The following is a 26,407-nucleotide window of genomic DNA, read 5'->3' on the forward strand; positions in this document are numbered from 1 at the left end:
TATTGTTGCATTTTATCACCATTTCAGAACATAAAAACGTAATAAATAAATAAATAAATAAAATAAAATAACAGACGTTACGAAGTAGTTTTAAGAAAACAAATATGGTGAATTGCGGGACTTTTTTTGGTCAAAATGGCCAAAAATCTAGTATTCGCTGTGTAACAGACCAGTTTAGTTATCCCGTACTCGCTTATCCTCAAAAATATCAATTATCATATATAACAATTTATCCAATGAAGTCATATCTGATAAAATAACGGTCTATGGCTGGCGTTCAAGTCTCCTAAACCAATGGTCAAGAGATCAAATTTCGGACTTAGAACACAAACTAATTGGGCTGGTGGTTTTAGTGTAAGTAATATGCTAGCCATCACTCATGAGAAAGATGTACGCATTTCTTCAATACAGCATGGATCATCAGACATCTGGACGCATTGTTTATTATACCATAGCGCTCCTAGTTGTCGGATCTAGAATTTTTTGACAGTACCTTGTTCGGAAATGTTTCCTCTATCAGTGCTGAAAATTTCATTACGATTCGTTTTGTTCCAAAAAAAGTTACACTTGATAGAAGCCGCGAGACGAAAATTATTTTTGGACACCCACGTTCAAAAACCCGATGTGGTCTGGTTCAAAAATCGCGAAATCTGACTTGAGGAGGCTTCCTGACCAAAAATTTTACAAAGCCACTGCTCGGAGTGATGTTCCCATCAAGTTAAAATTTGTTTTTGCCAATAACTTTGCAGAAAAGTGTTTAATCTGGCAAGATATTTGGAGCTGCGGCCGAAAAACCCCGGTTTTTTTTTGTGAAAAACGAGACCATGGACTCCGAAATGTACAAGGAGGGGTGTCTGAAAAATGATTTTTTCCTTTTGTTAGATCTCACAATGAACCAGTAAAGTTTTTGCTAGATTTAGCTAGCTGTCACTACAGTGAAGAGGTACTACAGTGGTATCGGGCCAACTGGTGGATTTTGTCGAAAAGAAAATCAACCCACCCAACAGCCCTCATTTCCGCCCTATCGAAAAATTTTGAGCAAATGTTAATCAGAAGATGAAGAAGAATGGTAGGACGAATCGGGATGCAACAGAGATGAAGAGATTGTGGAACAAAATGGCCGCTGAGGTCAGTGAATAGGGTGTCCAAACTTTGAAGAGTGGTTCTCGACGAAAAGTATGAAATTTTATCATAACAACATCGGAATAATTTTTTTATTATTTTTCCTTCAAAGTGCAGTAAAAACCCTACAATTTGAGCACAAAACATTTTTATTTCGTTTACAAAGCTCCGAGATAGACCCTTTCTAATGCGTCCAGATTTGTAGTGATCCATGCTTTATGTTTCAACATTATTCCCGCTCAATTTCTCTGTAACTAACATACTTCTATCAAATTTTCTATTACAGATTCCCATGACGAATCGCCGTGAAACAATACCATCGTTAGGAAGATAACCTGATGGCACACCAAAAAAACATCTGAATAGTGAAATTATTCGGTGCGCTCCGTGAAACATTCAGAGAGAAATTAACTCAGACAGAAGGAGAGAGGGTGGCCCCATAGCTCATGACGCCTTTCGCAACAATCGTCAGAAAATAACGTCGAGTCAAGTCCGGATGCTGTCCTCCGTGTCGTCAAGTGTGGGGAAGTGTGGGATTTTTTGAATCATCATGGCTTTAGTTTGGTAGTGATGCAGACAAAGCGTTGTGCCGTACCTGAAAAGTGAAATTGTAAAAAACCCCTTCCAATTCGGTTCTGGCTGATTAAGGTGTGGTAGCTTATCGGGGAAGATTAACGTACACTTTGGAGATATTTTTTCGGAATGGTTAAACCGATTGGTTAGTCTTCGTTGAACGATCCCGACGTCGGGCGGGTGGATTGATTCAGATTTGGAGTTTGGTGCTGAAAGTTTGTGAAGTGATTTGTAGACCAGTGAAGAAAGTGATCACATTTATTTTTAAGGTGAACCGAACTCCAGTCTGCTAAAGTAGAACGGAAACGTGGTGGAAAGTGCGCGAGATCGTTCAAGTGATCAACTATTTCTCATGCGTGATCGGAAGCTGGGAGATCGAGGAGCCACCCTGGTCCAATAATAATGATACCGATTTGCGCTAACGGCGGAATCTGCATTAGAAGCACCATCATTAGCGTCGGCCATCATCAGCTGCCACAGACTCATCTCATCTCGGCAAGTGATTATTAAAAATAAAAAGAGAAAAACATCCCGCCTCGAAACCATCTCGAAACGACATCCGTGCTAGAAAGCGCAAGAAAAAGAAAAATCGATCGATTTCCTGTCCCGAGACCAGAGAGTGTTTCTCCGTCGAGTGAGATTTCATCGCTGGGTCCGGTCCAGAAACTACTTTGCCCTAACTAGGTCTCCCGGTTTATTCCTCCTTGGCTTCCCCATCCATATTCATTTACTCCGTGGCCAAACCCCAGGGCACATGACACCCGAGAGCGAAAAACCGAGGCTGGAAGATCTGATGGGAATCGCCTGAGCTGATCAGCATCGGCAGTGTTACTAGAGTGTAGAGTGTGTGGTGAGGTGAATCCAGTTCGAAGGGAAAGAAATCTCCGATTAAAAGTAGAACAAGCGCATCCGGTTGTTGGGTTCCAAGTTGTTGTTGGCTCCAAGTAGTTCCAAGACCAAGACCCAAGCAAACAGCAAACGTCGACCCCGGGAATCTAACGGAGTATCTGGCAGAGCGCCTCGAAGAACGCGACTGGCTGATCGAATTTGGCAGAACACCACTCTTAGGGGGTCCTAGTTGTTTTGTTTGCCATACTCAAGTTGAGAAATTTAGTGAATTGTGTCTGTGTGTTCGGTTTAAGTATTCTCGCTGCGGGAACAAGTGAATCGAATAGAGTTTTAATTTTGCTTTGGACTTCTCTTTGACTGAAGTTCATTGAGATCCGTTATACGAGAAGAGTTTACCCGTTTGGTGAGGCTGTTTTAATTTAATAAATTTGAAAGAACATCAAACAAAGGTAAGTGGTTATTTGTTAATTTTTATTCATTTAATTGATTTCGAATTGAAAAATTTTAATTAAAATTCATATGAATTAAGAAGAGCTTGTCAGATTGCCCGGTTTTATCCGGGTTTGTTCGGATATTTGATACAAAATTTGGTTAATGTCCGGTTGCCCAGATTTCATTTCAAACAGCCTGGATTTTGCCCGGATTTATTAAATTTATTTATCAAATAAAAAAAACCAGTTGTACTTTTTAATGCGTCTTTTTTTCCTTTTATATGAAGGAATTACGAATACTTTTTAAAATCTGCTCATAAGTTTAGATGAAAAAAAAGTTCCATGATTTTTTTTTCTTGATTTTTGTTGAGTAACTCTTGGGTTTTGAGCAAATTTGCCCGGATAATAAACGCTTGTTGATCAAAAACATTAAAGTTAAATTCCCAAATTTTGCCCCGTTTTTAGATAAAAGAGCCCGGATTTTTCCGGCTTGGATACGTGCTGAAAAAATTCTGGTAACCTTAGATTGTGAACTCATTTTGATTCAATTTTTGGTTTTTCTGACCACAGCTGTTTATTTGAAAAGTTCATAAATCAAATTCCCGAAGATTTTTTAACCATATTTTTTTTTTGAATATCATGAAATTTTGAATACACAAAAATGTTTTTCTGTTAAATAACATTCATTTCCAACCGATAGTGATGAATGGAAAACGAAGAGGGAGTGGGCAATTTAAGGTTAAAGTCAATGAATTTCGACGTACTTTGGACCAAATGTGCGGTAGGATATCGGTTTGAGCCAGGCACAGTCTTAGAGCTCGCTCTTGTGGGGTTGGGGACTGAAGGGGTTTAAAAAAAAATCAAAAATCGACCAATAAAAACAATTTCAATATCTCGCGAAAAAAGAATAACGATGGAAGAGTGCGATAGGACGGGGGAGGTTCTGTAAAATGCTTCTTTCTCACCAATTTGATCTCACCCGATCTCGCCCGATCTAATTGAATTAAATCAGAGGTATTTTGAAAAAAATTAAAGTTAGAGAAACAATCCAAACTTGTTAAAACTTTTATTTATAACCTTTCCGATATCTTTTGATACAACTTCAATCAGATAATCAATAATTTTTCAGGCAGAAATCTTGAATAAAACATGATTTTGTTTTTGTTTACACAGAAATTTTTTTTATACTATTACGTGTCACTGAAATTGCAACCTTGAAAATAAATCAACCTGCAATCAACAAAACCTGTAATTTTGAATTGTTTTTCTTGAAAGTTAACGAAGATTAATTTATTATTACAGCAAATGTCCTGTAAAAAAGTTGTACACTGAAAATTAAATGTCACGTAATTTGTTTTACGACTTGAAAAATAACGGTAAATGTCCTGCTCCTTTTTGTTACAGGACATTTGCGTAATTCTACAGGAAATAATTTTTGCTGTGTACCAAGAAGTAAAAAAAAAAACGATTTATCATGAATTTATTTAGAAATCTCTCGTTATAAATGCATTTATTTTTAAATACACTTGTTGTTGAAGAGAAGAAATTTTTAGAATTCCTTCAAATATTTGTATATCCTGGGATTTTTCACCTCAGTTCAGAAATAAAATCAACGAAATGTTAATGCTTCTTATTTCTGAATTTTCCCTTCTTATTTCACAACCTTACGTTTGAAAATGCTAATGTTTGATGTTTTTGATAACATAAGGAAACATAATTTTTAAAGTCTAAGTTTGAACAACTGTTTTTGGAAGATTTTTACGTTCTGAGTTTAAGGCAATTGTCAGATTTTGTCCATCAGCACTTTTTTTTGTAATATGGTGTAGGAAAATGATGGAATAATTCGATTTTGAGTGGAATGATTCGCCTTCAATTACCAAGCCTTTGTTATATTCTACAGTTTTCTCAAAAAAATAGATGAATTTATTAAATGAATTTTCATATAGTTTTTGTTAAAATCAAGAGTTGTTTAAAAAAACTTTTGGTTTATTTGAAATTGGCGCTCCAAGATTCGTCAAACACAACTCTCAAGTTTTTTGCCCCTTAAAATATTTTACATTGGTAACTTCGATATTATGTTACTATCCTGATTTATTTTACTTGAAGGTATTGGGAATTTTTGTTTTGCTTTTAGCAATTTTTAAATTGATTTTTCATGGTGTATTCTGGTCAAAGAGTTTTTACCCAATATTTGTTTTGAATCTGAAACAAAAATATCAAATGGGAATCTGATGTCTGGAGTATTTATAATTTAACTTTAATAGATTTGCTCATTAATTTCAATTTCACTTGCTGCATTTTAACTAAATTCTATCTTGAGCGAATTAAATGAAATTTTAAAATGTATGTATGAATTAAGTAAAATGTTGTAAGAAATGTAGATTTTTTTGTTGGTGGAAACATCATGCCTTTTTAAAATTTATATTTAATATAATAAAATGTGGGATAGAATTTTCATAGCACAAACTTACAAAATTAAAAATTTTCATGGTCAATCAACTTAAGCGATAACTTTGATTAATTTTGGCTACTGAAAAAATCAACAAAAGTTTAATTTTTTTTTTCTAGTTCTACGAAAATTCAGGAATTTGACGAATTTTCAAAGAAATTTTAAACTTAAATGAATCTCAGATATTAAAAAAAGCAAAACGCTTTGCAGTCAACATATAATTTGTTAAATATTGAAATAAATATTTAATATTTAACAAGACACTTTGCAGTCTTGAACAAAATTGTTAAATATTTCAGTAAAGAAAAATTTAAACACCCTTTTTGTGATGTCAGCGTTAGTTTTTTTCAATTAAATTTTCAGAGAAATGTAGAGTTTCCTTTTTTCCTTAAGTATCGTATATAATAAAATAGGATTGTGAAAAGATTTTAAATCTGTTTCTAGTTTTAATTCAGGTTTTTCAATTTATCAGCCTTCAATAGCTTACTTCAATTAAAGTTGGGTCATTTCAAAATTTTACCAGTTATAGCACTAAAACTAGAAGTGATTGACAAAATCTGACAAAATATTTGAATTCATGTCGCCAACGTCTCACAAAATCAGATATTGAAATTAGAGTCTTCAACAATGTCAATTTAAATAATTATATTTTTTGCCTGATCTAAAACTGGATCGTTACTTTATGTTCATGATCATTATGTGAATGATCAAAGGAAAAAAATGATGATATGATTGGTGTGAATCTTAAAACCATATTAGTTAAAAATCACTCCAAGATTTTTTTTTCAATTTATAAAATGAATCAGTTTTGAATGAAATCAATCTTTGATAACTGATGAGTCAACAAACTCACATGAAAAACAGAAACTGATGATGATGATCATTTAATTGAGAATTCAGGTATCACCATTATTTACTGGTTTCAAAAAAGCATCCCGCTGTTTTTTTATGCTTTATGTAACAAAACATTTAAATAATAAGTAATATCACTAATAAATGATTGGAATATTTGATTTCAATTCATTTGAAAAATTTTTTGGAGACTGCAAAACGATTGGATTTATAATTTAAAGAGTAGTTTTGATTTAATTTAATTAAAGACTTCCATTAAATTTAAAAAAAAATATTTCCGTTTACTGCAGAGTTGGAAAAAAATGCAAATTTGTTCAACTTTGTATTGGGGATTCTTTTTTATTTTCAGACGGGTTTGCACCGGGGGTCTTCAGATTTTCCCCAAAATTGCAAATTAGTTTTATTTCAACGACCTAAAAACATTTGTATTTTTTTTTTCAAATATCTTCAAAAAAAATATTTTACGAGATGGATTTGGTTAGATTTTTTTTGTAAATTAAATAAAGCAAATTAAAAAGCTTCATTTTTTTTATATTTTTAACTGAAATCTTGAAATAACGCATCATAATTATCATATAAAATATTTCAAAGTTTTAAAGTTATGACCTTTAATATGAAAAATAGTGAATAAGCTTTGAATTATGTCTAAAAGTACCGTCTGTATCACCGAATATTCTGCAAAAATTACCATTGAATCGCCCAACTTTGTGAAAAATTAGGAAATAAAATGTTATGTTTCAGAGGAAGTTTGTAGTAAACCTTTGTTTTTTCATTAAACTCAAAATAACTGATGATTTGTTCTAATAAAATTGGTATAATTTCACTTAGGAATAATTATTCTTTAAAAATGTACCATTGTTGAGGATTTTTTTTAAATTTCAGAATCGCAGTTAATATCATGAAGTTTGATACAGACTTCAATCAAGTGCAAATGAGAACTCATCCCAAACCTCTGAATAAAGCATGATAAATGGCTTCAGAATATTCTAATGAAATTAGTGGATATGATTCAAAGTGAAACACAAATCCAGATTTCATGGTTCGGAATAACTTTTATCAGCATGGTTTCAACGTATCATCATACCATCAAAAGTATTTTTTGGTTTTCATTTTACAAAAAAGCGTAAAAACGACAATACTCTAAAACCAAGCAATTTTTTTGACGCTTTAAAAAAAATTATAAACAAATAGACAATGATACAGCATACATTAAGGGGCAAAGTTTATATTCGTTGTCTTCATACGATTCCGCAGACCCTCCCACTATTCTCTTTTTTTTAAACTTTTTGGTTTGATAGGGTTTCTGGAAGTTTGTCCTATAAAAGCTGGCTATTGAAAAAAAAACATTTTTTTCATATTAAAAATTTATCACAAAATAACAGAAAAAAAATCTAACTAAAACTTTAAACATCCGAGGAACAAAGTTAAACTTTCACATATTTAACAAGTTATATCCTTCATTCTTTGAATTCATCAGAAGAGGTATTTGTTTTTGAACCTTCGTAAAAATAGACATTTTAACATTTTTAAATTACAATATTTGAAGAAATTAAAGATAAAATTTTCCGTAAAAACATTGTTAACCTAAAGGGTGATACGGTCAAAGTTTGGTCAAGGGAAAACGCGTGTAGATCGGTGAAATCGTTTATTCTAAAAATGAAATTAAATTTCTTTTTCAAGTATTATTAGTATAAAATTTTGGAAAAATATTTAGTTAGGCTTTGCCATCAGATTTTGTACATGCACCTTGTCCACCTTCTTCGCCGCAGAAAGCCAGTTTGTCTTGAACTGCTGCTCGTCCTTAGCAGTTTTTTTGGTCTTCTTTAGGTTCTGCTTAACAATAGCCCAGTATTTCTCAATTGGGCGGAGCTCTGGCGTGTTGGGAGGGTTCTTGTCCTTGGGAATCACCTGCACGTTGTTGGCAGTGTACCACTCCATGGCCTTTTTACCGTAATGACAAGATGCCAAATCCGGCCAAAACAGTACGGAACAACCGTGTTTCTTCAGGAAAGGCAGAAGACGTTTATACAAACACTCTTTCACGTAAATTTCTTGGTTGACAGTCTTGGAAGCTATGAAAATGCTGCTTTTCAAGCCACAGGTACAGATGGCTTGCCAAACCAGATATTTCTTCGCGAACTTTGACAGTTTCAAGTGCTTGAAAATATCTGCTACCTTTCCCCTTCCTTTTGTCGTATAAAACTCCTGTCCCGGAAGCGGCTTGTAGTCGGCTTTGAAGTAGGTTTCGTCGTCCATTATCACGCAGTTAAACTTCGTCAGCATCGTCGTGTACAGCCTCCGGGATCGCGCTTTGGCCGTCGTATTTTGGTAATCATCGCGATTTGGAGTCACTACCTTCTTGTAAGTCGATAGTCCGGCTCGTTTTTCGGCTCGATGTAAGGTTGTAGATGATACACCCAGCTTAATTGCGGCATCTCGAAGAGAGAGGTTAGGGTTTCGCTTGAAAATACCGGCAACTCTCTTTGTCGTCTCAGCGGCTTCCGGTTTTCGATTTCCCCCCGATCCAGACTTCCTGGCTGTCGACAAACGTTTCCCAAACACTTTAATTACATTTGTAATAGTTGATTTGGAAACTTTTAGCGATTTTAACAGCTTTGCGTGCAAGTAGCTCGGATTTTCGTGATGCGCGAGCAAAATTTGGATACGCGGCTCTTCTTCCTTGGACCAAGGTTCTTAGATACACTAGGTTCTCCGACTTTCACAGTAAGTAGGCGAGGAGTGAGCGGGGCTCTCAATGAGTTTGTTAATTTTTTGCTCAGCTTTTCTGTGGTTTGTTGGTAAACAAACTTCATGAGTTCTGCATAGTTGCATAGCCTAAATAGCCAAAATGGCTGAATCGGGAATTCGTTATCCGGGAACACCTCTTGAATATATACCCACCTTGCCTTGGACGGCATTTTGACAACTGAAGAGTGAATTCCAAAATTAAAATAGGAGCAACATTCTACACACACACACACACACACACACCTTCAAAATGAGGGGTGTTCAGGTTTTTTAAATGAAAAATACGTCAAGTTGATATTGACCAAGTTTTGACTGTATCACCCTTTATCTACCCCTTCCAAAAAAAAGTTAAATAAAGATATTTTGATTTGAAAAAACTTTCTTTTAAATTGATTTTCAAAATTATTCGGAAGTGAACTATTTGAATGAAAGTTATAGCTATGCTTAAGTCTTGAGCCTAAATGTTATTTGAAGGTTTGTTTAAAGATTGAAGGAGCCACTTTCTACGAAAAAAAAAGGAATATATTTGATGCCATGAAACTCATTGAATAAAAACAAAATAACCTTTTTGAAAGTTATAAAAGTTTTCCTGTTTATCAAAACATGTGCATAGCTTTATGAAAATCACTTAGGAATTGTTATTGTTGATAACATGTACGATAAATTTATAGGATACTAGCAGGCCCGGTAAACTTCGTCTTACCATGTTCCACTTGGCGTCTATTTCCATTTTTTTCGCTGTTTGACTTAAAAAGCATCAAATCTTGAGTTGTTAATCGTCTCGCTTTCTTCAACATGTCTTAGTTTTTTAACCTATTGTCCCGCTTAATTATATCGATTTTTTTTTTTTTTTTTTTTTTTTTTAATTTTATTTGAGACTTTTTAAACACTTAGTGTTCATTCGAGTCTTAACTTATAAAATACTTAAAATTAATTACATAAAGCCTTAAAACTAACACAATATTCTGATTTTTATAATTTTTTTATAAGACCACTTGATTTTATAAATTTTATTAGTTTTTGTTCTGCTTCTGGGGTGTATGCCAAAATATCGCCTATCGTTGTTCCAATTTCGCATTCTTGCCTTTGACTTTCGTATTTTTTGCAGTCCAATAGAAGGTGTTTAACGGTTCTTCTTACTCCACATACTTCGCAGTTCATGTCGCTTTTATCAATCAAGGATCTGTGAGTTTCCCATGAATGTCCTATTTTTAAACGTCGAATCGCAACTTCTTCTCGTCTTGACGTGGTATTGTATTCCCAATGGCGTGTTGTGCATCTTATCTCCCTAAAATTATATCGAATTGTCCCGCTTAATTATATCAGGAATTATTGAATCAGCGGATTCATTATTGAATCTAAGAATTTTAACTTTTCATAAATTATTAAAAAATTCTCTCCTATCAATTTTATATGCATCTTACATGAATCCTTTTCGTTTACATTTCCTTGATTCGGATGATTTGAATATTACCGAATGATATCAGGTATCAGCTTCCCGTTGCAAATTCGATTTTTTCAGCACTCAACGTTACCATCAAACTTGGCAAGCCTCATGCTAAAAAAAATCCCCTCTTTATAACTTGTTCCATAAAAACATATGATGATTATATCTATGATTCATTAATTGTATACTATTTAGTTGATTTACTCCGCTTTGCTCGAGTTCACTTTAAGGTTGAAATCGAAATCAAAAGTTTCTCATTTATTGAAATTCATTGCATATGAAACTTTATGGAAGAAGAATTTTGAATATCGGGACATTTTTTGGAGTGTTTGCCCAATTTAGCTCCCGAGTAGCTTTTGATGGTATATTTTTTTGAACTGAAGAAATAAAACATTAGAGAAGATTTTTTACAAACCATTTTTAAGCAGCTTCACTTTCCTCACCTTTGGAAGCAGTGGTTATTTATATCCATATTTTCATCAAAATCATGTCCAAAAAAAAAAGTTCGCCCTTTTTTATATTTGTTCGAGCAAAAAATGCAAATTAATCCAAGAAGACTTGATTTATTGGGTTAATGTTCAAAGGAATTTAATTTGGGTTTGAAAGGAGAAAATATATGTTTTATTTTTTTGTTATTCAACCGAATTTAAGCATTTTTATTTTCTTTTTTATCCTTAAGGACAAACCTGCCAATTTAAACCATTGTTGTCTGATTTACAATTTTCCTAAACAGTGTTGAAGGTGATTTTCGATTCTATTTAAGATTATGTGATATTTTCAAGATTCAATAACATTTAATTGGAATCCATGTTTTAAAAATGAAATACATAAAAAAGAACTAAACTTTTAAGGCTACGATCATTTCATTTTTTTTTTCTGGAAATTTTCATGTAAATTTACCTTGAAATTTACCTTGGCATTTAAAAATTTTAAATATCCGCTTCAGATTTAACACTCGGGATACTTGATCTGAATATTTTAGAGAAAAATTGGTATATGTTTCATGGCTAAAAGGCGTGTTGCCACTTGTTCACCGTGTGAAATGACAGGAGTTTTTTTTTTTTCAACAATTTTAGGTCATAAGAAAAACTTATCAAAAAAAATTCTGCTTCTGCTATCAAAAAAATTATGCTTCTGGAATATTAATCACAAAAAAAAAAATTCAACAAACAATCGGATCTAAAGTCTCTTCTATGTAGCCAAAATATGTTAAACAAAAACACACATTTATGTTAAATACGTACTTGAATTCTGTGTAAACAAACAGGGAACCTGTAAACAGTTTTTCGGTAAACGATTTCAAAAAAAAGTTAAGTTTATTTAGTCAGATTGTTAATTTGGGCCCAACCATTTATAAATTAAGAAATCATGTATACATTTTTTGTAAATGTTGAACGTTTGCACTTCTTTGCATTCGGCCTTTAAAAAAACGTCAATCCTATATAATTCATTTTAAAGGACAGGCTCTTGTTCAGTTAATGTGTCTATTCATTTGCAACTGATTTTGTGGTTGTTCTATAAATTTAAAGGCGCTTGATACAACTTCTGTGAAGCACATTTGTACATGTTCGAAAAATATTTCTAGCGTATTGGATCCAAATCTTTCCACTTTTCTTTTTTCAAATGTCCGCAAAGAGTCATACCATTATTTCATACGCATCAGTACTAAATTCATATTATTCAGATAACAATTCCTTCTTTAAATAACACGAATTAAAGTTTAATTTTTTCATTTCGTTTAAATGGTTTGGATTTAAACGGCAAAATATCAATCTGGATTAAATGTAGGCGTCATTCATTACTGTGTGCTGAACAAATGATCTAGGAATCAAGAAGAAAAAACACACCTAGGCTTCATATGGCCACCACATGCATTGAAATTATGCTAGGTTGAGAAATGCGCGCCCAAATATTCCCACTAAACAGTATGCTATGCCATAGTTACTAACCTCCTACGACGTTTGCTCGCGACGCCTCGACCATGGAGACGAAAAACAAACCACCCGGCGCCGAAAAGAAAGAAAATCTCGAGAAAATTGAAGGCCATGACTTTAATTTGATGCAATTTATTACAAATTTAATGATTACGGACAATTGATGCGACTTTTTGTTGTTTTTATTCGATATAAACCGATTCGCATGCCTACAGAATATTCTAAAAATAATTTCATTTGAATCGGTTGGGTCATTTCGGAGGAGTAGTACTACAAACACCGTTACAAGAGAATTTTATATAATAGATAAGGGTTTCCATTCATCAAAATCAACTAATTATATCAAAAATTTAATTCATGTCAAAACGTTATTTAATTTTAAGCAAAAGTCCTTAGCAAATATTTTAATCCTTTGTCAATTTTTTTTTTAATTTTGTAAGGCAGCCCCTCTCTCCCTCCTCTCATAAATATTGAAACTTCAAGCCGATGTTCAAAACAACTTCAAACTAAATTTCACGTCTATAATTTCAGTAGTTTCCGAATCTACATATAGGGAACAAACTGAAATCCAAACAGTTGATTAACGGCTTATAATATTTTAAATCTTCTTAATTCTTTGAAACTAAGATGTGAGCCAAATTTGATCAAAAAAGTTTGAAAATTGTTCGAGTTTTGTAGCATTTTATTATCTTTGTAGCAAAAATTGAAGCGTCTAAAGTTTTCAACGAAGCTGCTGAATAATTAAAAAAATATATTTATCAAAAACTCAAAAACGTCCATGATTGTTGCCAGAAATAGTAGAAACCTTTTCTTTTGATTTTTTAAACTATGCCATTTTAACCATTTCAACTTTTACAGAATTTTATCTCTGGAATCAGATAATCTTGTTAACTTCTAGATCCACGTAAAATTATTGGTGATGAACTGATTCAAAATAAGTTGTATGATTCCATGAAAGTTCCTAAACCTTGTTCATTTAGAAATGGGACACTATCATTTGGCTATTGGGGATTTTTTTTAATTATCTGACAGGTTTGCGCCGGGGGTCTTCAGATTTTCCCCAAAATTGAAAATTTGGTTCATTTTTGCGACTTAAAAACACATGTATTTTTTCAAATTTCTAACATTTTTATTTTTTGAGTTAGCTTCGGTTAGATTTTTTTTGTAAATAAAAAATAACCATTTTTCAAAGCTACATAACTCTGTTGTTTCTCAACGGAAATTATGAAACAGCACATCAAAATGAATTGAAATTTTATCAGCTTTCCAAATAGAATAGTTGAAAAAAATTATATAATGACCTTCAACATGAAAAGTTGTAAATAAACTTTAAATGGCGTCTAAAAGTACCGTCTGCATCACCGAATATTTTGCAAAAAATACCATTGTATAGCTCGATTTATGATGCAACTTTCATCTGAAGACACCAAAGTGGGCCATTAACACCTTGAAGAGTTATGAAAGAAATAATGACAATAAATCTCTTTTTTGCACTCACATATGGAGATAGCAAGCACTTCTAACAACATGGAAACAAAAGAACTTATCAAAGCTGGTAAAAAACACTATTTTTTCGTCCTTTTCAGACTGCCCCTACTCGCATAACAGTCCCATATGAATTTTCGTCATTTTAGGTCTACATAAGGCTTCAACATAAAAGACTAAAAAAAGAGGTTTTGTTCTAGAAATTTCAAAAAAAAATATCAATTCGTGGCTGTCCTATATGAAATATACCTGAATAACAGTCCCATATGTGAAATACTACGGATTTGGTTACTTTTCAATGTTTCTTTCGGCGAAATAGTCTTTGGTTTGTTGCTTTGAATCATTTAAACGTTTTTTTAACTCACTTGATGTCGAATGATGCACACTAGTTTTCGAAGGCAGGTCTGACTTTCTCAGGAATGACTTCCTGAGCGAAAAACTATCGGATGCAATAAAAAATCGTCAAAAGATTCAACTTACAATGTGGAATTCATGATATTTTTTGCAAAAGTATGTTTCTTTTTCTGACAATTGCATTTAGAAGTTCAAAAATGATCAAATTTAAGTTTTAGAAAGTAGCTTGGTGAGAAAAATATATTTTGTATGGGACTGTTTTGCTAGTAGATTCGAAAAAGGATTCAAATATGGTCGATTAACAGTCCCATAATGAATAAAAATGGTGCTCTCGACCTTACCAATAACCCAATTTCGAAAATTTCAGGTCTAACAATTTATTATGACAACCTAGAAACGATTTTCGTTTATGCTGAAAGCGGTGATCACAATTTAAAAATATATTCCAAAACAGAAAAAGCTGATTGTCTCGCTAGCTTATTTTTGTATATGGGACTGTTATGAAAGAAGGGGCGGTAGATTGTTGCAACTTAACTGACTTCATGTTATATCCAAAAATCTAATAACGTATTCGTTTATACCCAGTTTTGCACCAGGTCACAACAAGTTATGCACATTTTACTGTCATTTTTAGAAGTTTTTAAAATGGACGGTGGAACACTGAAGATTCGTGTGTGAGCGATCGAGGTATCAAAACACTGACAACGAATAATGTTCGTTCTAGTATGGTAAACCTCAAAACTGGGCGAATGTAGAAAACGAATACGGTGAAAGTATCATATTTTCATTATTTTACAGTCTGGGCTGGCCATACTGAGCTCTTTGATTATTTCTACAACATTTGTGCCACTTTCTCATACTTTTTTGATCAATGGGAAAGGATTTTGGTGTCCAGTGCTTAGCTCCCGATATAAAAACTATGTAAAGCACGTCTATATTTCATTTTTTTAATCACATTTTTGTGATTCCAAACACAAGGACTGATCCTTCTACTATTGGCATTGATTATGCTTCACAATGATCTTTGATCGAAAGATTAATAAATTATATAGTATATGATCAGGTTGTAAAAGCAACATTCCCAACAATACGATACTCAGAATTTTGGTTAAAATTTAAAGTCAGTTTTGCTGCAAACACTCTACAAAGCACGAAAAAGTAGTGTTTTTACCTGCTTTGGTAAGTTCTTCTGTTTCCATGTAGTTAGAAGTGCTTGCTATCTCCATATGTGAGTGCAGTTGTTCCACCATTGTTTGTTTTCGATGCAAAAAAAGAGATTTATTGTCATTATTTCTTTCATAACTCTTCAAGGTGTTAATGGCCCACTTTTGTGTCTTCAGATGAAAGTTGCATCATGAATCGAGCTATACAATGGTATTTTTTGCAAAATATTCGGTGGTGCAGACGGTACTTCTAGACGTCATTTAAAGTTTATTTACAACTTTTCATGTTGAAGGTCATTATTTAATTTTTTTCAACTATTCTATTTGGAAAGCTGATAAAATTTCAATTCATTTTGATGTGCTGTTTTATAATTTCCGTTGAGAATCAACAGAGTTATGTAGCTTTGAAAAATGGTTATTTTTTATTTACAAAAAAATCTAACCGAAGCTAACTCAAAAAATAAAAATGTTAGAAATCTGAAAAAATACGTGAGTTTTTAAGTCGCAAAAATGAACCAAATTTTCAATTTTGGGGAAAATCTGAAGACCCCCGGCGCAAATTGTCAGATAATAAAAAAAAATCCCCTATTGCAAAGTCCCTGGTAATGGGTTATGCAAAATTTTGACAGCATTGGATTTCATATTAAAAGAACTATCCTGCCTTTTTTTCTATATTTAAACTAACGAATATAAGAGATATTTAAGATGCAAGAGAAAAATACATGAATAATTGTGCTTCTTTTTTCTTTAGAATCCATCATAATGAAATTGAGAGCTGACAAAACCATTGTGTGTACCGAGAACTATAACCTATGCATGAATGATGAAAACGTGTGAAAACAATGTCAAGAATGTTCACAAAGTTCAAACCAGGTATTAGAATAAAGTACATGATCGTTAAAGATCATCAGGGGATTCCAGTGTTTTAAATTATGAAAATGCAAGAAATTCAGTGTAGATTTTTTAAATCTCCAGAAAAATTGTCCCTGAGAGGTTAGAAGTGTTGCCTAGCAATCAATTATGTAAAATAAACCTCAAAAGACATACATTTGCTAGTTCCAGAGCTCGTATGCTATGTAGCCGATGTCGTGCCAAAGCGACAAATAAATTTTGATGGACGATAAAACTTGTGAAATAAACAATGTTTCACAAGTTACGGCAGTTAAGTTCTGTAACATTTCTGATTCTGACAAGGTCTCTTGCAGAATGAAGTTTATATTTGATGGTGGTTTAGGAAAAATTACATGATAAGGCAAGACTCTGCTCCTGAGAAAAAAAAAAACAAAAAAATTATGATGAAAACTTTAGATTGCGATATTTTCAAAAGATTAAAAAATAGCAGCCTTGTTTGAAAACTGCGTAATTTACGATCTCAACTAATCGATTTAACTTTACTTACATTTCAGTAAAAATGTGTTTTTGAGGCACAAAAATAATCAAGTTTTGGTAATTTCGAAACAGCTGAATACACGAAATTGTCTTCCGTTTCTGTCATTTAAGAAGTTTTTGTAAAAACAATAGCAGAAATTGGAAAAAAAAAGATGCAGTGACCTAAATCATCAATTAATTGAAGTGTTATTGAAAAAATCTCATCCATACCATAACTTACGTTTGCGCCGACCAATGCAATGGGAGATACCGAGAATAAAGTATTATTATTTCTTACAAAAAATTATAATTTTTTTTTTAATTTTTTCAATTAATGATCATAAGATTATCTTCATTTCCTTCTCAGAAAGTTTTTGATTGAACGAATGGTTTTCAAGATATGTGTATTCATAACTGTCCCATTTATAAATGAACTAATCTTTACACAAGTTAGTCAGCTTAAATATTTTTTTTATTTTTCATCTCCATAACAATAAACCCTTATGAAAGACGCCAATATCTTCAAAAATCAGTTTACTTATCATTTGCTTCAAAGTGGTGTACCCTTGTGTTGTCATTATTATCATATAACTCGAATATTTCAAAGTTTTTTTTTTTCTTTTTTTAATCTCCAGGCAATCGAAACTGGAGAATGAATTGGCATTATATTGCATTCTAAGAAAAATCTGGAAAATGCTATTTTGGTACTTCAAATATAAATGTATTGTAGTTCTGTGAATTGACTTAAAACATTACCTTGCTAAACTGAGATTCGTTGGTTGAACCAAAAAAAAAACGATGAATCATCAGCAACAATCATCACGGCTATGATATTATGCAACACAGTTCACCGAAAAATGCATATCTCAAAACAACGACATACCTGAATATGCGCACCGCTTAATCATAAACCGAAAAAGTCGACCCCATATCAATCCAGCCAATTTTTCCCACCCAAAAGTCACGCATCTTGCCTACTAAACGGAGCGCTCAGTGATGATCTCATCCGGATCATATGCCTCACGCCTTACTCTAGGAAACATGTCCTGGTTGAGTGGGTCCGAAAATAAAAGGCCCCAGACTACCGATATCGGATATACCACTTGGCGCTACTTTAGTCATCGTAAAGTGTTGTTGTGTAACTGTCTATGAGCTAGCGTGAAAACTTGAGCTGAGTAACTATTTGATAGCCAATATGCGCGGTTCGCGGGTTTTGTTTTGCGCGAAGTGGGAATGCTTCAAAATTTGTACCGCAAAAAAGCACCCACTGGTAGTCATTAGGTGTATCTTCGTCTGTCTGTTAACAGCGCCAGAGAGAAGACCACAAAAAATATACCGGTTCCTGACATTGATGAGCCAACATGAACTGTGACTTCATGGATGAGTTGTTATCTGTTGCCGATGCTGGGAATATACAATTTTTTCTTGGCATTTTTAACCCAACTCATCGTTCAAACGAACGTGACATGTAGATTAGTTAATCTTCAATTGTACCGAAGATGGAAACAAACTAGCAAACATCGCAGTTTGATGAGCAAGAATCAGGCATCGCGCGGTCAGTCAACGACCATTGACCTTCGACATTGAAACATTTTTCTCTTTAGCTAAGCTTAACTTGATGTTTTGCTTCTTCTATGGATGTCTGAGTCTGGGCTTACAGCATCCTGCAATCCCTTGGAAGCATTCCGTTGCTCAAGCGAATCCCCCCGGAGCAATTGTTGTAAACTAATTTACAAATCAATTTACGGGCAGCAGATTCTCACTTCACCAAGTCGTATAACGATTCTGCAATTACTCTGCCTATCCGGGTATTACAAAGATGCAACCCGTAATTGGAAGGCTGAGGCCAGAATTCTTGAACGCTCCGTCTACAACCTGATAATGGCGTTTGGAGGGAAGTCTATAAACAATTCCTGCTTCCTTCCTTCAGAACCTGTCTCGAATGTAAGAACCGAATTGCAAAGGCAGCGATTAAGAGATCATCCAATCAATCACATCACCAGACCTCACCAGAAGACTCATTACTCATCCTGATATGGGGAGGGTGAATTTCATATATGGACGATTCTTTACGATTACTAAGCGCAAACAGTAAAAGACTAGACCAAGCTATGTGGGTCGTGCAACTCTCCTGTAATTTTTTTGATTATATTTAAAATGATAAAAAACTTACGTACCTACTTGTTTTGAAACCTGATTTGAGAATGTTTCGTTTATTAAAGTTCGAGTCAAAGCGCAAGCAAAACATGGGAAGGCGACAAGAACTTGTGAAATTTATTAAACACCAAGATAAACGCAGTTGCATCCTGAACTGATATCTTTGAGTTAGAATCCGAAAGTTAAATGACTATTGTAAGGTGGCCAAAGTGTCAAGCATATCTTTGATAATTTTTTTTGATAAATATTATAAAATGAGGTGAATCAAAAAAAAATTTCATACTATTCCCGTAATATTTCTGTCCAATGTTACTCTTTAGCGCCTCATTTGTTTTAGATGGTGTATTTTGTTGACCTGAAATTTATTTAAAAGTTTTTTTTATTACTTATTACTTCAACTTTATTGATTACTTATTTACTTAAAAATTCCTAAAAATATTTCCGAACCTTGTTGAATCATGTTGGAGACTCACTATGCATGTTTTCAGTTATTTATGTGCTTTTCTGCTTTTTAATTTCACACTGTTTCATTATTAGGGGAAAGTCGAGTGAGATGGACACCCTTAGGTAGAATCGCAATAGAAAATCAGATATTGCTTTTAATATCGCAGTCATCGTGCAGATGGGCTTTTAAGCTTTTTTGCTATCACGTCAACCATGGCCACTAAAAAGTTTCCTTCATCAAGACTGTTTTTCCGTTTTTAAAGACAATGTTTTCACCGGGGATCTTCTGAAAGCATATGAAAGACAAACTGATGAAAAAAATCGAAATATCTGAAGAAACTTACGTGTCTCTCTTACCCGACCCAGCACTTTTTTTTCAAGACGTTTGTTGCTCAAACCCGTCAACAAAAATTCGATGATTTTCCTCCAGCCTGAGAAGCCTAACAAAGATTCCACCGTTGAAAACGATTGAAATTAAAAAATGTTGTTATGAACTTTTTTATTAGTAGAGAAAATTACATCAAATGGTGCAGCCTGAATGTTTTTGTTAGTTTTGTTTACTATTATGAGACCTTGCTTGCTGTGAATCAACAAAGGGTCTCAAAAGTGTTAATACACCTAGAAAAAATATCCCCATCATTAGATTTTTTTCCAAACATTGTAATTTCCTGAACACAGAAAGTGTCCGTTTTACCCGCTGTTTCCGTTTAACCCGAATTTCCTCTACTTGTGTTTGAATGTTGAAAGTTTCACTTAGCTGTCGAAAACAAATTATCTCTGAACCGAAATAACAATTTCTATGTTTTTGGAAAAGGTTCTATTTGAGTTCTTTTTAAATTTTTCCTTGGACACATTAATTCCACTATTTATTGTAAAGAGAGATAAATTTTATGATTCTTACACATCATTTGTTTGAATTCGCAGTTCTTAACGGTTTAACAATAAGTTTTCTCAAAACTTATTACCACACGTCCAGAGGGGACGGGGTCTAAGCCCTCGGATCCCTGGTCGTTCCTCTGGGGATCAGTGAGGGTGGGTACACATGACCTTCTTCTCGACTGGCTAGCTCGATCTGGAGTGTCGCGAAGGACCTCAAGGTCGGCTTTGAACCTACTACCGTTACCCCAGACTCGGATGTGAAGTATAAAGAAACGGAATACAATGATTTTCAAGATTTTAAAGTGTATTTATTGTGTGTTTATAAGTTTTGTGTCGTGTGAAGTGTAGTGTGTAAAGTGTGTCACGTGGTTACTCACGACGTGCTTTGCAGGCCTGCGGCAGGAACAGTGGCGATGATGCTGATGGATGGCGGGAATGAACGATGGACTGGGTGGGCGGCTTTTGGGCGGGAATCGGACGCTCGGAACCTGCGAGGCTCCCCTGAGCCGTATTTGGTAGGCTCGGAATGGCTTGGTACAAAACCCCAACCGCTGGCAAGCGACTTGGCGGTCCGCTATGGCCAGGTGATCGCTATGGCTAGGCGATCGCTGGCTGACTTCTGGCATGTGAACGGACGGATTTGGTTGGCTTAGCAGACCGTGAACGCATTGGCGAGGGTTCACTGAGCAGTCGCGTGATCCGGACCTTCAGTGGTATATGGCGGCTGATTTAGGTGGATCGAGGTCACTGGCACATTATAACGGCACCAACATAAACCTACGCGAACAATCGCTTCGCAATCCAAAGATTGCCCCTGGATTCACACTCCGGTTGGCTTTGAGCTGTGAATTCGGGCTGGCGGCTCACTAACTTTTCGTTCTGCTCGATTCGACCTTCCGACACGAGGCGAATCCCTTGACCGTCGAGACCAGAAGAAAAAGACCTCTCGATTTCCTCTTTTCGGCCAGTCATCCGTTGATCGTCATCCCATCCACTGAACTGTATTTCGCCTTGACGTTTAAGTGTGATGTTATATTTGTGATGTTTATTGTGTATACTACTGTTTTCGCCCTATTTACTAAGCCATTAATTGGATTCAAATTTGAAATAAATTGCTTAACCTAGACATTCATTAAATAAATAAATTAAACAATTAACATTGAACAAGAAAAGAAACAAATCTCAACGTACACGAAGACAATTGTTACAAACGGTAACAAACTAGAAGGTAGAATTGAACACATTACTGACCAAAAATAACTAAAAATTTTTAAATTGGCCAAATTTTTTAATCTCCCATTTAAATTCTCCGACGACTTAAAGCTGGAATCAACAAAATCTGATTACTAGCTTTCCAGCACTCAGTCTAAATAGTTATTCAGCCGAAGACGTCAATTCATTTTTCACTGTTCAACTCACTGGGGGAAATTTGGGTAAGACTGACACTTTCAATATTTTGAAATTACAATGTTTGGCACACATATAATGATGGGGTAATGTTTGCCTAAGTGTATAATCACTTTTGCTACCCTTTGTTGATTTACCGCAAGCAAGTTCTCAAAATATTAAACAAAACAATCAAAAACTTTGAAGATTTTTTGCCACTCAGAAATAGATCCACGTTACTTCGCTAGCGAATTTGTACCACTTGGTTCTATTTTGGTTAAAAACATCCTCAAATTCTTAATTCACAAAAATATGTAGTTGTACAGCAATTTTCTTGCTGGTATGTTTGATAGTGAAAATCGACATAGCCGAAAGGAAAAATAGAGTGCCAAGATCAGTCCTACTTCTATATATTTTTATCATGTACTTTACCTTTCATTTAAATCAAAAAAATATTTCATCGTATGATTGTGAATCATCTGCAATTGTTTTAATCATTGACCATTTTAAGTCTCGTTTCCAATTTCCGATGAGCTAACGTACCGAATGCTTTCGGAAACCTGATATTATGTGCATGAACAAGTTAGTGATAGTGGTGGTAGTGTGAAAGTTTTAGTTCGATGAATAAACATTTCCCTCGAAAATATTCATAATTTTTGTTTTACTTTTATCTTAAAGTTGGGATGAAAGATGTTTACATTTTTAATTTTTTTTTATAATTGAATATACAATGAATATTCAATGAATATGTCATTTTCCGAAGAATTGAAAATGCTTTTTTTTTTTAATTTGCTCGATTTCTGTTTTAAACAAATAAAACAGCTAAAAAGGCTATGATCATTTAGTATCCGGGCAGTTACAAACGTGGGTATTTTAAAAAACTATTCATTTGATCGAAAAACTTTCGATGGGAAAATGTAAATATATATAAAACAATATTTTTCAAATGATTTCAAGTATTACTCTAACTTTTTCCTAAAATCTCTTTCTTATCATTGCACACTTTTTTCAGTCATGTATTGATTTATTTTGTTTACCACAGAATCAGAACCTTTGCAAAATCATGATATTTTACACAAACTCACCTGGAAAAAGCAATTGGAATCTGGATGGAACCTTTTCATGAGTAGGCATCTCGAAGAATTTGATCTCTTAAATCCGGTTTTATCATAAATTTTTTATCCATCAGAACACATCTGTCATATTGCGTAAAAACCGGATGCACAGATTGCGATCTTTGGAACTGATCATTATTTGTTATTTACTTGGTGTCTACTAGTCAGGCAACACTTTTTGCCTGCGTGGAAATGGATTTTTTGCATTATTTAAGAAGTCTGCATTCAGTTATCCCCAATAACCATAGTTTTTTTTTTACCATATTTACTCCGATGGTTGGTTTGAACTTCGTGAGCATCCTAGAGTGGCATCATATACTTCTTAACCATTTGGTCCGAAAAAAAAATCAGAAAAAAATAACAGTTCATAAGCTTTCATGTCAACAATGAAGAATTTTGGAGGCGCAAAATGCTAAAAAGGATCAAATTTGTGCAAAATTATTTCTACCATGTCTTTTTGCATCGTAAATATCTCAAACACACGTTAACTTAAAAATCTATCAAAAATAGACAAGATAGTCCTTCTCATAACCAACCCAACGCTTCTAAAGTTTTGCATTTCCGAGCTCTATTAATGTAGATATCACCTAAATAAAGTGCCCGGATACTAAATGATCATAGTTTAACAATTTCCAATCTTATTTTATCAGAAAACATTACCGGAGTTCTCATAAATCTGTTGGTGAATATATTGGTTTCTTATGCGATTCCGTCAGTAAATTTTGATTTTTTTTTCAATCATGATGGTGATTATTGTATAATTGAGATATGTAGATAGATCTGTTTAAATCAATACGAAAAATGTTTTTTTAACCAAATTCTCAATACCTTTTCTACTAGGGGAAATGCGGGCTATATGCGCCTATTAAGCAGAATACTTATTTAATCAAAAAAACAAAATTACAAAATTTTATATACACATGAGCAGACATCTGTATTTTAGATATGAGAGTAATTTTTATATTGAAATCTCCTTCAGTTTTTGAAAAATTTATTTTATTATAACTGTTATAAAAATTGCCGAGCCTCAAACAGTGCGGGTTTAATGCACCTATTTATGTTTAAGGCCAAATAACTGTTTTTTTTTGGCAATATTTCCGTCATTGTAAGTGCTAGAAACTGATAATTTTCATGAGACAAAGCTGAAGTTTTATAAAAGTCTATATCTTTTATAATTTTATGGAATAAAACAAAAGTTAGGGTTGTCAAATTATGGAGGCAGTTCATCCATAAGAAAAACGTTATCAAATCTGTTTTGAGATCTTCAATTTTCTCTAAAGGTGTTAACAAGAGCTTAAATTCGAAGTTTTTATGATGAAGATCATATATTTATTCTATTCAACCTGTTATATAAGGATAGCGGCATTTTACAAACATAATAAGGGCATAGGGGAAAGGTTTCCTAAATGGGCCTATCGGGTTAAATGACCCTACGGCTGTTTGATGAAATGGCTGACTAGACAGCTTATCTGACCCATGCATTTTGAGGGTGATACGCTTAGAACATAAGGCAAGATAGAATTTTATGAATTTACAAACATAAAAAAATTTAAAAAATCATACAAGGTTTTGTTACATTTTGATGTAATATTTCGACTTTTAAAAATTATACTTAAAGAAGTTTAAAACAAAAACAAGGATGGTTTTTGTTTTTTACTCAAATGAACTTAAGAAATTAAACATATTTCAGCTTTTGTGGACGTTTAATAATGAATATGTAGTGGAATAATAGAGTGTTTTTGTATGCCCCCATCATGTTTGTAAAATGCCTGCATCCTAAAATAACAGGTTAAATAGAATAAATAAATGATTTTTATCACTGAACCTTCAAATCTAAGCTCTGAATAACATCTTAAGAGAGAATTGAAGATCTAAAAACAGATTTGATAAAGTTTCTCTCATGGATGAACTGCCTCCATAGTATGGCAACCCTAACTTTTGTTTTATTCCATAAAATTATAATATACATAGATTTTTATAAAACTTCGGCTTTGTCGTACAGAAATTATTACTTTCTAGCAGTTTCAATGAAATTTTACGGAAAACATTGCCCAAAAAACAGAAATTTTGTTCAAAACATAAATATGCGCATTTAGCCCGCACGGTTTGAGGTTCGGTATTTTAGACAACACTTACAATAAAATCATTTTCTAGGAAACAGAAGAAAATTTTAACATAAAAATTACTCCAATGTATAGAAAACAGATGCCTGCACACGTGTTTATAGTTTTTGTACACATATTTCGATGTGATATTTGATTAAATCAGTGTTCTGCTTAATAGGCGCATATAGCCCGCTCCTCCCCTACAAAAAAATATTCTCTTATTCCACTTTCCAATCATTATAAAATCATAAAAGCTTAAATTTGTTTTTCTTCTAAGGTTCATTTGAATTTCATACACTATGTTTTGAGTTTCTCTACGTATAATTTTTAGAAGTCGATAACAACAAAAGGTATTTTCAAATTTTTTTTAGTCATTTTATTCTTAAAATGTTTGCTTGTATGTTCAAAGCGTATTACCCTAAAATTCCATTGATTAGACATGTTGTCTTGTCAGCTACTTCGTCAAACGGCCGTAGGCCCATTTAGGAAACCTTTCCCCTACCCTAGAGAATACAAAACGTTTTAAACGTGTAAAATAACTGGGAATGAGTTCAGTATACAGTCTCCAAATAGCCATGTTGTCAACATAGATAATAGTTTCTAGTATCTTAAAAAATGAATTGTTCATTAATCATGTGCAAACATTGCGGGAAAGTTTAGAAATTTTTCAAAAAAGAAAGCTCTGATTTGAGCTGCAAAATTCAAAATTTAATTCTCAATTTTTTTTAATACTCTCGTCACCAACTAAAATTCTCCAAATTAGAAAAATTAAAGGATAGATATTTAATATGTTTTTCATTTAGCATTGATCGTCTGGTTTGTGCTTCATCGAGAAATATTTACCTTATTACAATTGGGAAGTATCATTAAAATTTGAAACATAGAATACAAAATTTCTAAATAAATTAATTGTGTTTATATATATATATATATATATATATATATATATATATATATATATATATATATATATATATATATATATATATATATATATATATATATATATATATATATATATATATATATATATATATATATATATATATATATATATATATATATATATATTTATATATATATCTATATATATATAATATTATATATATATCTATATATATCTATATATATACAAATCTATATATATATATATATATATATATAGATTTGTGGTTTCTTCAGATTTGTTTTTCCAACATGACTTTTTTGCATGTAAAATTTTATCCAGAATTAAAAATATGAAACTGCGATCTTCAGCAATTTGTATCCCTTATGAAATTCTAACATTGGGATTTTTATCTTGATTATTAAACTTTATTTCTAGTTGAATCTGATTCTAAATTTTTAGATTTATTTCCGGATCCTGAACTTTTGATGCTTTGTTCATAATCTGAATTCCGAATCTGAAATCGATTTCATAACCTTAGTTACAGATATAATTACTTCTTTTGATTATGAACCAATATGCAGGAATTGCATTAAAACCCTCAACAAGAATTTTCTTATTTAACCTCTGGAATTTCGGCTTCTTAAAGAATTTTTTCAA

General features: G+C 33.1%; 1 protein-coding gene across 4 annotated transcripts in view; it reads left to right on the plus strand.

Moving 5' to 3' along the window:
* Positions 1 to 26,407, plus strand: part of LOC129746301 (serine proteinase stubble-like) — a 198,660-nt gene that overhangs the window by 62,382 nt on the left and 109,871 nt on the right. For all 4 annotated transcript variants that reach the window (XM_055739899.1, XM_055739900.1, XM_055739901.1 and 1 more), the window contains exon 2: positions 1,409 to 2,993. The gene's annotated coding sequence lies outside the window, so the exon portion shown is untranslated. The remainder of the gene's footprint in view (positions 1 to 1,408; positions 2,994 to 26,407) is intronic.

This window comes from Uranotaenia lowii, chromosome 2 (genome assembly GCF_029784155.1).
Source record: "Uranotaenia lowii strain MFRU-FL chromosome 2, ASM2978415v1, whole genome shotgun sequence".
Taxonomy (NCBI): domain Eukaryota; kingdom Metazoa; phylum Arthropoda; class Insecta; order Diptera; family Culicidae; genus Uranotaenia; species Uranotaenia lowii.